The 12,452-nt window shown below is 41.2% G+C and overlaps 1 protein-coding gene across 1 annotated transcript in view; it reads right to left on the bottom strand.

Annotated features, from left to right (window-relative positions):
* Positions 1–12,452, bottom strand: part of Mthfd1l (methylenetetrahydrofolate dehydrogenase (NADP+ dependent) 1 like) — a 192,095-nt gene that overhangs the window by 91,578 nt on the left and 88,065 nt on the right. The window lies entirely within an intron of this gene.

Below are 12,452 nucleotides of genomic sequence, written 5' to 3'. Positions count from 1 at the left end.
AACATAAAACAGAAATGAAATCTGCCATGCATGGCTACTAACATGCCTTAACCTAACATAATGGAAAGACGAAATACAGCATTTTTAATTGAGCAGTTTTTGAAAACATGCCCAAAAAGGGGGGGAAAAAGTACAAGTGTGAAGGGGTAAATACACTTTATAAAGTCAAAGCTTCCCAGGAAAGAACAGTTAAAAAAAAAAAAAAGGCAATCACTTTTTCTGACCATTAATACAACTCAGCAAGAGAAACTCTGACTGCTGATTTTGAAAACAAAGTAAATACACCAGCATTTCTATAACTTATAGAAGAAATGAAGGCAGAAGGAAAATATTGAAATTTGAAGTTGTAACGTATTTATTCTAACATTGACAAAGTAGGCAGGATGCAGACTTTTGAGCCAAAGGCAGAGGCCCATTCGTGCATTACTTTACCAATTTATGAGTTGCAAATTGCACTTTTAAAAAAGAAGAAAAATGGAAGATACTGGGATACACCACACATCATGCATAGTAAGCAAAACTATATTATCTCACTGGGTGGGGCAGCGCACACTGTTAATCCCAGTGGCTCAGGAGGCTGAGGTAGCAGAATCTCAAGTTTAAGATCAGCCTCAGCAACTTAGTGAGACTCTGTATCAAAGTAAAAAATAAAAAGGGCTGGTGTTGTGGCTCAGGGGTTAAGAGCCACTGGGTTCAATCCCTGGTACCCTTCCCCAAAAGTATATTGTTTGAAAAGGTTTGAATGTGGTCTTGCACACATGTGATCATTATATATAATGTACTTCTGATCTGGATTTCAAACATTCGTGTCTCTGCACAGGTTTTACTTCTAGCAATTTCTTATATAGGTAGGGAAGAGCTGGTTTCATGGTCATATGTTACAGGCAAAAGAAGAATTGCTTAGGCCCTGCCCGTTCTGCTCAGCATTGGTACCCAGGGTGCAGGAGGCTCCTAGGGAACATCTATCCCAGTGTATCTGCCGCTGATTTATATTTAGGGCCACAAAGCACCTGATAGCCTGAAGGATGAGGAAAAACTGCACAATGTATTTACTCTAACATTCTACCTCAAGGGGAGACACAGTGTTATTCTCACTGATTCTCTGACCCATTCATTTCCACAGAGTTGGAGACAAACGTACCCCGAAAAGAAATGAACAATGTGAAGAGAACACTGGAGAGCTTCATTCCATTTGATTGTTTTCTTTGCTTGGTGGGATACACTGGGAAGTGGTCCCCTCCCCCAGTCCCCACCCCTGGCTCCCAGTACTGGGAATGGAATCCAGGGGTGCTCTACCACTGAGCTACATCTCTAGCCTTTAAAAAATTTTTTTTTTATTTTTTTGAGATGATCTTGATAATTTGCTATGGCTGACCTTGAACTTGTGATCCTCCTGCCTCAGCCTCCAGAGTAGCTAGAATTACAGGTGTGCACCAAGACCCCTGGCTGGAAAGTTGTTCTTTAGAGCAGCAAACAGCCTTCCCCAGGGCATATCGTTCTATGAGCAACGCTCACATCCTTTCAGGAAATGTGCCTGTGGCCAGTGGTCTCACGGCCCTGGAGGGCACACCCATCCTGGTCCTTGGTGAAGATAAAGGAAATGAGCCCACAGGGTTACCCAGGTGACACAGGGCTGTGCGTGAGAAATTGGGCCACAAGAGAACAAGAGCAGCTCCTCAGGGAGCGGAGATGGGATTCTGTGTTCTCCTCTCCTCTGGGACCCGAGATGGCTCTTCCTTGGCCCTCATGGCCACCATACCTGGAAAGTGGCCAACCCAGGGAGGAGCAGGGGAGAGAAGCACAGATCAGGATCATCAGAAAGATGAACGAGGTCCCTGGCTGCCTCGGGCTCCCCTCAGCTTGTGGGGCTGACTGCCGGCCTGGACACTGCACTCCGAGGGCCATGCCTCCTCATGCCAACTTGCAGGGGACCTCAGGCCAATATCTGTCTGGAGACACGACACCCCAGTTCCCCAGGGCAGCTCTTCAGCCTGCAGGAGAATCGTTTTGTGCTGAGTGGATCTTCTAGAAGTTAATGGCGGCTTCACCTGGCTTAGTGCCAGGGCAATGCTGGTGCCTCGGGCTCAGCAGGGACCAGGGTGGAGCCACGGAGTTCAAGAGGCACCAAAGGTAGAAAAGCAGGGAAAGGAGGGAAGGAAAGCCAAGTGCTGGACATGCGATCCCCACTGTCACTGGGTTCACATCAGGAACAGGGCAGGGAAGCTGACCCAAGGGCTTGTTAGTGACCAAAGTCTCTAAGGTGGACCCACAGTAGCCACATTCCTCCCCCCGCTGGTGTAGCTGCGCCACTCTGGGCATAGAGGCAAGGATAGCGCTGTCTTGCTTCCTCTGAGTCCTTCCAGAAAGTGTCCTATGCCCTGGCAGGAGGCAGCCCTGCTGCCTGTCTGGTGGGACCAGCCCAGCAAGAATCGAGGAGCACACTCTGGCAAGGCCCGGAGCCCACATTTGTTAAAACCCAAACCATAAAGGACAGCCTTGAAGAAAAGGAATGGATGGCAAGGCTTCTTCCTTTGGTTGACTTCCAAAACGAACATATTGTTAGAAGAAGGACACTCTGGAGCTGCCCAGGTAACAGATTTCACAAGGAAACGGTAACAAAGGATCATCACAATTCTCGTGTCCCCATCTCGACCCCATTTCTAAGCCCAGCTGGAGTTGGGACTAAAGTTTGTTCCAATTCGCATCTTCTAATTAAAAAAACCAACTCTCAATTTGCCACCTCTCCTTCCTCCTCTTGGGAGGTCCCCAGCCTGGTTTTATGTCCTTATGCAGAAGTGAATCTAATGTGGGTACAAAATATGAGTGTTTGTGTTTTATAGGGAAATATCAAGCATCTATAAATATTTGATTATTATATTTATTATCCTGGCAAAAGATACACATTAAAAACAAAGTTTGGGAGATGGGGTCATAGGTCAGCAGTAGAATGCTTACCTAGTCTTGCAAAAGCCCTGGGTTCAATTCCCAGCACCAAAAAATGAAAAATAAAAAACCTCCTCCTAAACAAAGTTTCATTATGCCTAATGGGCTTACAGAATTTCTGAGACAGCTTCCTGAAGGGCAATTTGGGGTTTTCACCAACAAATATGGTAACCTCCATCAAAATAACGTAGGTCATGCACTGAAGCTGATTTCACATCCGGATCTTTTCAGTTAACATAATGTGCCGCATTTCCCTGTGACGTTAATAGATTTATCATGTAACAGTCCCCTATAAGAAACACGGCTTACACAACCGTTTGCTCGCCTGCAGACGTGTCCTGAACTTTCTCACAAGTGATCTCTGACACTGTAAGAGCTGAAGGCTGCTGGTGAGTCTGGCTGGTGCAGAAGATAACCCTAGGCACAGTCTGCAGAGCAAGCACCAGTCTGCTCCCTACATCCTAGCTGGCTACTGTGCACAAGTTGTCAGACAGGAAATGGAGATGGTGACAGATGACATGGCATTAGCCCAAACAGTGTATGACCAAGCCACCTTTCTGTTTGAGAGAGAACATGTTGAATCACAAAATCTCAGCTTCTCTTATGGCAAGGTATAACTCCAAGGTTGTTAATGATATGTAAATAGAAATATATGTAATTTCCTGGAAACCTCCCGAAAAAGGGTATGGTCTCCTTCCTCTTTCCTATTGGTAGGATACAGCTGTGATGGCTGGGGCTTGTGCACCACACAGCACAGAGCCTATAATGTCCAGGAGCGGGGGCATCTGCCCGTATTGCCTACCCTGAATTTCTTGTATGTAAAAGAAAAGCAAATTTCTATTAGCTTTGGATCATCTTTCTTCATGGTTCCTGTTATCTGTGGGTGAACCTAATCCTGACTGATTCATTATGAAAATAGAGCCTACTTAGAAACACTATATAGCACTTTTCATTTCTATCATTTCAGTTTGCACATTACTTGAACGTTACACAGTGTTTTCTTTCTCTGCACAACATTAACTCTGGGAATGAAGTCAAGGTTACATTTCTAATTTAGAAGAGATGTGAGATTTGCTCAAAGTTTTGCTGATGAAAGAACTGAACTTTTAGAGGCTGAGATGTGGCCAGAACTCTTTGATGGACACCCCAGAGCTGTACCACTGAAGGTAACGGAGAGAAGGTGGAGAGCAAGCTCTGGACACTGAATTAAATCAAGACAGCAAGAAACTGGTGCATATGTCAGTATGGAGCAGCACAAGATAAATGTGTAGGACCCCAGAGGGTTTCCTGTTCATCTGGCTTTGAAAACTGTTTTTGCTCTAAATTCTATCTCTTCTGTGCACGGATCTGCTGAACAAAGAAGTGTTTTTTGGAGACAAGAAACCAAAACCAAACCAAAACAAAACAAAACCCCTCTCTTTTTATACTTGTTTTAAATACTTTAAGAAGCTCTATTATAAAACTATTGCCTCCCCCTAAAAAGTAAATGCCATCTACAGTCAACCAAAAAAATCATGATTTTATAAAACAAACAAAAAGACCAAACAACATTGGGGAACAACTCCAGAGGAGGTATGTACTGAGATTGCTGGTGTTTAAAATGCAGAATGTTTGTGTACACAAATGCCTGAACATATGAAAACACTTAAAACTCATTAGAACATAATGGAACATTTCAATGCTGGAGAAGGTGGTATTTTTCTTGGGGTGGGGAATGCCAGGCATTGAATTTAGGGCCTCACACATGTTAGGTGAATGCACCTACCACTGAGCTACACCCCACTTTTGTTTTGTATTTTATTTTGAGACAGAGTCTCACTAAGTTACTGAAGCAGGACTTGGACTTTGGATCTTCCTGCCTGAGCCTCTTGAATTGTTGGAATTACAGTTACAGGTGTGAGTCACTGTACCCTGCTGGGATAAGGAGATTTCAGTGGATGAATGAGCCACCTTCACTGCCCCTGGGAAGCAGGCCACACTGGAAACCACTGAGAGAACTCATGGTTTGTATCATTTCCCCACTTCCGTTTGCAGAGAGAAAGTTCTGACCCTTGCCCTGTCTGCCTGACCTACTCTGCTCAGTTATTGCCCACATGTCCCAAGGGACATGCAAGAGCGAGGACAGCTATGCACAAAAGCCATCCACACTGCTAGAAAGTAGTGTAAAAGGCCTGGCCCATAAGCATCCCTAGTGACATCCAGATTTGGCTCCCAAACAGGCAAGACTTGACCACATGCCAACCACAGCTGCCAATCTTGGTTATAGCCTCAGTCTCCCTCTTAAATTACAGACCCACATTTCCTCCTCTCCAAGCACAACTAACAAATATTAACATCCTGCCACAATCGCTTAAGGTCTGCTTTTCAGATCTGCAGCTTTGAGCTGAGGTCTCCCATGGTCTGGCCTGGGTCCTTCTTCTATTTCCCTCCCTTCTTCCCAAGTCATAACTCTTATGACATTAACCCTTATCCTGAGCACGTCTGCCCGCTTTTTGTACATATGTGTACATGCATAAATAGAATACAATACTGCATCATGTGAACTGGGACTTTGCAGATGGTCCCTAATTTAGAGTTTGGAATCTGCAGTCAGCAGAAACTATGGTTTTGAATTTTCATCCTTTCCCAGGCTGGTGATATGCAGTGTGATCCTGCCTCATAATGCTGGGCCAGCAGTGAGGTAGATCTGATCCCAGTCACAGATCTGATCCCAGATCTGTGACCAGAGGGGAAACAGGTGACACTCTATAGCATGTGGTGTTGCTCAGGTAGGTGTCGAGAAGGACAGGTATCTGAAACGCATCTTCAACTTACGATATCCTCAGCTTATGATGAGTCCATCAGGACATGGGAAGAACACCTGTAGATACAATTCCACCAAGTGTTTCGCCGCTCTGTATTTCTTGGGGGGGTGGTGGGGGGCTGGGCATTGAGCCTAGGGCCTTGCACATGCTAGGTAAGTAAGTGCTACTGCTACTGAGCTCCTCCTCCAGCTTTTATTTTGTATTTTATTTTGAGACAGAGTCTCACTAAGTTGCTGAAGCAGGACTTGGACTTTTTGTCGCCTGCCTGGGCCTCTGGTCTCATGACTGTTCCCAGGAGTAGCACTCCTGGTTGTACACCATGTACGTCCCTAATTGGCATGGAGTCCTCTCTTGGGAAGGCAGCCCCCTTAGACAGCACTGTGGCTTGCTTGTCCTTCCCATTACTCTGCTTCAGAAAGGTGGAATGATTCATTTGATGGGGAACGGGGGTTGGAAGAAACACCATCTTACAATGGAGTCCTGGTAACAATAACTCGTCTGCAAAATCATTCAGGAAGTCCTTGTGGACTGGAGACCATATGATCTCTCCTCCGTGAATTTTAAAGACACTGAATATTGGATCCCAATCTGTCTTCTCTGCCCCATCTCTGGGCTGACACAACTATCTGTGATTCTCTGAACACAGACCAATCTTCCCCTTTCTGGTCCTCCTTCACTGAATTATATCTTAACCACTCTGCAAGGCTCGCTTAGATGCCATCTCAGGAGAGTCTTACTGGACCTAAGATTACTGTCAATCTGTCTCCACTGGTAATGGAAAGCATAATTTTTCAGATGAACATTTATTATATTCCACTCCAAAATATGACCTCATCTAATGATGAAATTCGCCTCCCCCCCTCTCAAAAATTCATGAAACCACCCCAGAATCCACCACCTATGTTCCATACCTATGCTATTTGCTCGTTCTAGGCACATGGTAGAGTGCTTTTCTCCCTGTCTCTGTCTGTTACATTACAGCAGATTTTTCCGAATCAATTCTTTGTTTTATAAAATATTACAAAAAATACACACTAAAAATTTCAGAATACCAGGTTACATAAAATGGAAGTATGATTTCAGTCCCTGCAGGGAAATAAAAGGGATCATTTGATATACATCAAATATTTTCACTGCATATAAAGATACACAGCATTACTTTTAAAAAATTGGAAATATTACAAATATTGTTTTTAAAGCAACTTCATTTTTTACTTTTTATATCCTGAACATCTTTTCCCTGTTACATTATTTATTTATTCTTGTTAACAGCTTGATGTCACACACAAAAAAATATATGTTTGGCCTTTTTCTTGAAGTTTTATGCTTTAATTTCTACATTAAAGTGTAACATATCTTTATTTTGAGAACACGGTTCTATAGAACTCTAAAGTTTATGTTTAAAAATTGTGAGCCAGGGCCTGCCTGGGGTTTAGCTCAGTTGTAGAATGCTTGAGGCCCCCAGTTTGATCCCCAGCAGCACCAAAAGAAAAAAAAAAGTCTGTCAAATGTCCAAACACCAGGTCATCAGCAATCCACCCATTCACTACTAATTTGAAAAATCATCTTTATCAAATTATTTTCTACATTTAATGGAATCTATTTAAGGGTACTCATGGGTGCCTTTTTTAAAAAAATTCCATTCCTTTTAGTCTACTCTTTTTGTTTCTGTGGCAGTGTTCCCTGTTTGACATACATCACCCTGATTTCCTTTCTGAAGTTAGTTACGGCTTCTGTCAATATTCCTACGATTTTTATTTTATTATTTTGCAATCTAGACAAATGTTATTAACTAGTTCGTACCCTTCACAGCTTTGATGGTAATCACTGCCCAGCAATTTTATAGTATTTGATGTTCATTTAACAGACAAATGAAGAAGATTGCTTAATACTCAATATTCCCAGAGTACCCCCCCAACCCCCAAGAACATGATATATACCTCATTATTTATTCAGGTGTTGCTGTATTTGTCTTTCAATAAAATTTTAGACTTTTCTTGCTTTATGTTCATTTCTTGTTAAATTAATTCTAGGGGGTTTTATAGTTTAAGGAACATGAGTCAATGGGATTATTTTCCCCATTAAAGTATCTGTTTATTGCTGATATGAACTTTACATATTTACTATATATCCAAGTAGCAAATGAAATGTGTATGTAGTTAGTATGTAAAATAAATTTGTATAAAATTAGCATGTAAAATGAATTTTTAGCTGACTTTTTGAATTTTCTAGATATACAATCATACTAAATATATCATTCTCCTCACTATTGATACGTTTTTATTGTACCTGCTCAATTCCAGTGGCTGGAACTTATAAAGTAATGATCAATCACAGTGTTGATTAAAAGTATTCCTCTCATATCCCTAAATACATTAAGTGTGTCCAGAAGGCTATATTGCTTATGGGGATGCTGTTAATTTTTGCTTTTTAATTTTATTTAAAATTTTCTACTGCATGAGGTGTATCATTCCATTTATTTATTTATTTTTAAATATTTTTAAATTGTAGATGGACACAATACCTTTATTTTGTTTTATTTGTTTTTATGTTGTACTGAGAATTGAACCCAGTACCTCACACATGCAAGGCAAGTACTCTACCACTGAGCTACAACCCCAGTCCCCATTTAATTATTTTATTTGTTCTTTTTAGATAGGCATAGACAGTAGAGAGTATTTTGATGTATTATACGTACATAGAGTAAACTTATTCTAATCAGGATCCCATTCTTTGATACCTCTTTTCCAAAAGTTACTTTTCATTACTTTGTAATTAATACAGCTCTTTTAAACAACAAGTAGTTTTTTTAAAAAAATTTATTGCTATAATGTCAATATGAATAGTACTAAAGCATTAATGGTGAAAATATTTAAACATTTATTGCTGCAACTAGCAACAGGCTTGCAAGTTTTAGAAAGCCCCACAAAAATCTGCTTGCCCCATTTACCAAAAAAGATGTGAACAGTAGGTGTGGTGGTGCATGCCTGTGATACTGGTTACCCAGGAGCTTAAGGCAGGAGGATTGCAAGTTCAAGGACAGCCTTGGCAACTTAGTGAGACCCTGTTTCAAAATAAACAGGTCTGGAGGTGCAGTCCAGTGGTAGAGATAAGGCCCTGGGTTCCATCCCCAGTACTGCAAAAAATGTGTGTGGGGGGAGTAAATAAATCCATATAAAGATCCACTAAATTACTCTATTTTGGCTAGTTTCCCAATACTCCTTGCTTAAAATTCTGTTTTCTTTGAATACGAATATCATTATACCAAACACTGCAAAAAACTCAGAAACCACCTCATGTAATTGTAATTTTCTGTACTATAGCTTATATAGGGAGAAAGTAATTTGACTCTTTTTTCAGGACACAGGCTAAATGTTCTTGGCTCTGATGGGATAAAATAGCAGTTGTACAATGTAATGCTAAAAGTCATTGTGCAAAAAAATTCCTTAAAAAGCCTATGCATTTTGTGAATTGCAAAACAAGTTTAACCTCTGGACTACATTTTAAAATTACTTTATGTTAACTTTCATAGCACTCATCTCTGCGTGACAGTGTTTTGACAAGGATCTTATTTGAACTCCATGTTTTATGATGATAAGCAGAACACTCTGAGTACACTGCTTAGTGTATACATAAATCACAGGCAGGGATGGGCTGAATAGCTCACTGAAAATAAATTTGCATTTTATAGTACATAAAGAAACGGTCAAGGTTAGGTTAGACATTCTTAAATTTCAAAACTTCTTTCAAAACTTTTTTTGCTTTTTAATTTAACTATTCTTTAAATGAATTGAATTACTGCTGCAACAAACTATGTGGCAAATATGCTTATGCTCACCATAAAAGCCTGGTGGCCATTTAGACACACTGTAGATTAGTCATTCAGTTACCTGCTGTGTACTATTTGTTTTTCATCACATAACCACTTATTTAGTGCCTATTATATGCAACGCAGAGGGTTTCCTGAGGAGAGAATGGAATGAAAGGGAAGACTGAGGGGTGGTTAGCACAGCAGGGCAGACAGGGTTGGGGGCTCAGGGTTGGGTTCAAATCCCTGCTCCCCTGGTTCTGGCTGCCTGTCTTTGAGCAAACACCTACTCTGATGCTTGGTCTCCTATCTGGACAATGAGGGTCCTTCTGGTCACTACCTCCTAGAGTTGTTACAACGATGAAATGAGTCAGCACACAAATCCCCGAGCAGGCTCTGACACACAGCAAGTCCCCAGGAAGGAAAGTGAACTCCTTACTCTCAGCAAAGATGCAGGGGCCCATGTCTGTCATCCACACAAGGCCTTTCTGGTAGGCCATGGCGTTTTGTGCCATTTTACAGATGGGAGAACTAGGGCATGGAAGGGTTGTCACATCTCCATGGAGTGGGTAGCACCATGGGGGCACAAATGGTGGTCTCAGGGATTGAGAAGAGTTATGGCCAATTGACGGGTGGGACCAGGGACACTGCACATCTTACAGCATGCAGGATAGTCCCACAGAGAGTCAGCCTGTGACACAGGTGGCTTTTCCATGAGATTGGCTAGGAGTTGAAAAACAGCCCAGCGCGATGGCACACACCTGTCATTTCAGCTACCTGGGAGGCTGAGGGAGGTTGAGGCAGGAGGATCACAAGTTTGAGGCCAGCTGGGCAACTTAATGAGACCCTGTCTCAAAATAAAAAATGAAAAGTGCTGAGGATGTGGCATCTCTGGGTTGAATCCTCAGTATTAGGGGGGACAAAAGAAGAAAAAAAAAAGTAAGGCAAATACATTTAAAAAAAATTGCTCAATTAAGTTCTGCATTATTGACCGGCATTCATTAACGTAAATAAATTTAGAGGAATAATCAGATGTTACATGATAGGGATCTATGGACTTGACAAGATTGGCTAAAAGTAGCATACACTAAATGACTTAGCTACTGTAGTTTTCAAAAAGTTTCCAATTTCACTATCCTTGGCAGTGACAGTCTTCCTCAGAAAAGGATTCAAACATTTTGATTAGCGTTCCTTTTGGCACCAAGAGTATATTTGAGGTGTTAAATATGCCAAGTAAGTTTAAGATGGTCCTAGATGCCTCTGTATGAGGACACACCAAATAGTGTTAGTAGTATTTTCTAGAGTCATTGATCTGATCATTCTAAAAGCTTTGTTAACAAAACAAAAAACAAAACAAAAAGGGGCTGGGGGTGCACTTGCCTAGCATGCACGAGACCCTGGGTTCAATATCTAGCACTGAAAAAGAGGTATAAAAATTGTGTGCATACTGATATTTACTTGAAAGAGTATCTGTGAAGGTTCATCTGGGAAGTATCGCTCCTTTGTAACTTGAAGTGCAATGGTAGCTGGCATCCATCTGTACAGCTTGTGCCAACGTCCGTGCTTTATCCAGCACCACTGTTCATCAGGTAGATATTGGAGAAACTGAGGTTTTGTTAAGTGACCAAACCAAGGTCACAGACAGCACACGGTCAAGAGTAATTCAAACCCAAGTGACTGGAGCCTGCAACCTAATATGCTTAGCAGCTCTGAAGCAAATGATCTCTATTATCCAGATTCTTATCGCATTAAAGTAGAAAATGACCAAGAAATTATATTAGCATCAGAGTGACTCCAAATATTAATCTAATATAGTTCCCCTGAAGTTTTGAAAGATCAGGTTATAAAGTTATGGGTACCTAGTTTTTAATTGTATTTTATGAAATATTTGATACAAAAGAATATGTGTAAGGTAGCAGCAATTAGAAATTATGTCATCAAAATTACACATCAATATATGTAAGGTGGCAGCAATTAGAAATTATGTAAGCATGATGAGTAATTTCAGAGGGGAGGCAGAGATGTGGGACCAGAGAGAACCCTAAACTCTAATAGTTAAGATCCTAAAAAACCCATGGAGAAAAATAAATAGAAGCTAGGCCTCTAATTTGTTCTTGTTATTTTATCACAATAAAGGGGAGGGAGGAAGGAAGCTTGGTAATTATTTGACATTTGTTTTATATTTTTCTTCTGAAAATCAATTCTAAAAAACTGCTACCATGATGTACTACTTCTATCGAGCCAGGCCGCAAAATCTCTCAGTTCCCATCACCCTGACAAGTGAAGATTCCTTCTTCTCGTGTCATTAATACCTTTGGATGAGTTTCCTATTTAATATGCACGTTAGCAAATCCAAATGGGTCCCCCTTGTCTCTATTCAAGAGATAAACTGAAGGCACTCCAGGTAAAGAAATTTTATTCAAAGAATCTTGCAAAAATGGAAAAGTAAATGGATAATGTAGAATCTGACCATAAAATTAAAGCCATTCTTTTCTATTTTTGGCACTAGGGATTGAACACAGGAGGGCCACGCCCCCAGCCCTAGGTTCTTTTCAAACTAATAAGTGAACTTTCATGACAAAAGGTCAGAACTAGACTCTTAACAGTTCCTAGCATGGACATGAGGTGGCAAAACCGAGACATTTGTTTTGTGGGAAAGCCTATATCACTGCTGAAGCTCAGCAGCAAGGGGTAGAGAGCTAGAGTGAGAAGATGCTTGGAACACCTAGAAAAAGAGCTGACTATGTCTGTATAAGCCTCAGACACTGCAGGACCTGGCACACGGGGAACAACGTTCCTAGCCGAACACAGATTCTAAGACGATGCGGAGACCTAAAGATAAGAGGTAACATTTTGTAAGAGAATGTAAGAGATTATTTCTGTGATTCCTCCAAAGT

This window comes from Marmota marmota, unplaced genomic scaffold (genome assembly GCF_001458135.2).
Source record: "Marmota marmota marmota unplaced genomic scaffold, marMar, whole genome shotgun sequence".
In the NCBI taxonomy this organism is placed as follows: Eukaryota; Metazoa; Chordata; class Mammalia; order Rodentia; family Sciuridae; genus Marmota; species Marmota marmota.
Note: the sequence above shows the minus strand (reverse complement) of the source record. Positions and strands in the feature narration are given on the sequence as shown.